The sequence below is a fragment of the Cicer arietinum genome, chromosome 2, assembly GCF_000331145.2.
Source record: "Cicer arietinum cultivar CDC Frontier isolate Library 1 chromosome 2, Cicar.CDCFrontier_v2.0, whole genome shotgun sequence".
NCBI lineage: Eukaryota > Viridiplantae > Streptophyta > Magnoliopsida > Fabales > Fabaceae > Cicer > Cicer arietinum.
Genome location: NC_021161.2, coordinates 46,719,287 through 46,722,595, shown reverse-complemented (window position 1 = coordinate 46,722,595; position 3,309 = coordinate 46,719,287).

The window sequence follows — 3,309 nt, the reverse complement described above, 5'->3', positions numbered from 1 at the left end:
CCCTATCCAATTGAAATATTGCTTATCAACTCAATAAAATTCCTATTGTTTGTAAGTAAAAGAAAATCACATAAACTGCCTTTTCATGTCTCTTTAACTGTTTACAATGCTCCTTTGCAATCAATCTATTCTAACATTTTTCTAAGTATACTTGGATTTATATGTTACAAGCTAAGTCACATGCCTTAAGTTGTTTTATTCACTTCAAAACCATGATTGAAAATCAACTTGATTTAAAAACAGAGTCTCTCCAAACTGATGGAGACAAAGAATATGTTGCTTTTTCCAAATATCTTGTTGATAATGACATTTAACATAGAGTAAGTTGTCAATACGCTCATGAGCAAAATGACTCAGCTGAGAGGAAGCACATTCTTGATTATCATGCTTTAAAAGTATTTGGATGTGCTTGGAATCCAAATTTGAGACCATATAATAAAAATAAACTTCAATTTCGTTAACAACAATGTGTTTTCTTAGGCTATAGCTCTAATCACAAAGGATACATTTGTACTTTAGCCCCAAATGGCAATGTTTATATTTCCAAACATGTGATTTTTGATGAATTGCTATTTCCTTTTCAATTAAACTCAAACATGCATCATCATGAACCTGCATCTGTATCTGCTGATGAATTGTCTTTTTTGCATGATACTTCTATCACTCATATTTTTCTGAGGATCTAAGTCCATCAACAATTATGCTTTTATCACTTTATTATTAAAAAAAATTATTCACAAAAATAAATATTTGTCGTCGTAAACAAAAGAAAGATTATTATAATCAAGTTGATTCGAAGAACAATAATTTTTAATTTTTGGATGATATCAAAAATTATTTTGTGGAAATAATATACTGTCCTAATAATTTATTTAAGTGTTGAAACTCTTGTCACAAAATTTAAACACATATTTACGCTGCATTTTCTAATAAATAGATAAGTTAAACAAAACAGTTGTTACAATACTTTGTTAAATATATTGAAATATAACTATTCTCAAACGCTAGTTTCTCGAACTTTTGCTTATCATAGTAGATTTATCTTCTAACTAAAGAAATGTGTAACATCCAAAATGTCATTTATAACATTTTTTTTAGATATCTTAACATGATAAAAATTACATTTAAAAAAAAATCTATATCTCAAAAAAGACTTTTATGATAAGTTTATCATTTTAATATTTTTTTAAATTTCCTTATCTAAAAAAAAATCATATCAAATAGATGAAAAATTTAAAAACAATTTTATTATGATAAGATATTTAAACCAATGTCTCATTCCAAAATTTGTTTTGAAAACTGTCAAAAAAAAATGTTGTAAAGCTATCAATACACGCGCTGACTTTTCAATATATTTTCCATAAAAATAAATTAAAGTTATTCTTCAACAAGAGATAAATATACAAATAAAAAATAAGTAAAGATACAATAATAGAATCATTTTAAGTAATAAATATAAAATTTGCCATAAAATCATGTTTGCTTTATTTTAATATATAGATGAACTGTAATGACATTAAATTATTAATATTGAATATGCATTTGATAAAAAAACGAATGATGAATTGGTTATTTTGAAATATCAATAATGTAGGACAAAGTTGATAAAATACTACAATTTCATGCCTTAAATGAATTATCTAAATTAGCTCAAATATTTGGCCAATGAAGTATTTGGTGAAGTCACTTATAGAGAAGAATGGTAAGTGAGCTTTGAACTTATATGGAATATATTAGAGAGAATGAAGTTAAGTTCAATGAAGCGATTTATAAGGCTAAAGATACGGGTCAAAGTCAAACTTCCATTTCCTTGAAGTTAAAGCATTCCCTTTCACACACTTCAATACTACCATAATGCATACCCCTTCAATCTCTCTCTGTCACAACTCACTTTAACATAACACTCCTCAAAATCCTAACCCCAAAAACAAGAGAATAAAGTCATGGTAAACAAGAATATTTATTCATTTCCATAAAATAACAAAATTGAATTTGGTTGTATAAATTATTCTATGTATAATTAGTTAACCTATACTTAGGTTCCTTTAGTTAATCCCATTCCTTTAAGTAAATACTTTGGCCACAATAAAAATAAAAATAAAAATAAATTATAAACAAATTATATATTTAGTTTAAACTTTATGGATTTTGTATTATATATAAATAAATTGGTATTGCAGTTGAGTTTATGTGAGAGCTTTCATACTATGTTGAAGTGTGTGCTGCCAAAATATAATTAGAATAATGTCCCAAGTGTGAAGGATAAATGTAGTTTAAAAGTTAACCGTGCCTTAGTCCATTACCAGAAAAATAAATATATTAATTACACTATTAATTTTTTTATAAAATTAAATATATAATATTTATATTTAGACGGATGATATATATATATATATATATATATATTTCACAAATCATCATTTCTCTATCTATATATATCCGTCACATATAACAAAAGTCATTTTCTGCTAAAGATTAGCAACTTACTTTGAAAGGTATCCAACCTCCATTTGTATTGATACACAATATAATTAAGAGTCCTTTTCAGCTTACATGTCAATTAAATTTTCAAAGCAATTTTACGTGCAAATGTCTTAGCTACAAGAGGCAAACAAAATAAAAATTACTACTATATCCTAATGTCTTATGAGGCAATATTAATAAGATATGGAATGTTGAAGGCTACAACTACTTATTGAATAATACATTTCTCCTTAAATATAAGATATTTTTTATTTTTTTTCTTTTTATAAGATATATATTCTTTGAGTTTTCAACTCCATTAAATATTTCTCCTGAAAGATAAAATTATAAAAACAATATCAATTGTCAATAAATTTAATACTACTATCAATTTTATTAGCTCTCATGATTTGATCAATAAAATTTTATATTTAAAGAAGAATGTAGTAATTCAGATAATAAATTAATTTAGGGTCTAATATGTTAATGTGATGACTAGATACATATTTGATTAAAAATGGTGAAAATGAAATACAAATGCTCTAATTATAAAGAACTAATTAATACCAATCATGCAACTACCTAATAGAATTGTAACTGACTAACTAATTGAACCTCTATTACACTAAGGAAAGTTAAATGTATGAATGTTTCTTTAAGATGGCCAATTTTTAATTAGATACATATAAAAAGGACGGTTAATTTTATAGACTATTCTTTTTATGATAAAATATTAAAATATATAAAAAAAATTGATATATTTTATCTTAATTTTAAACTAAATACATTAATTTTTTAAATACAATTTATGTTAAATTTGTTTTTATGCTGGGAGAGAGAATATAA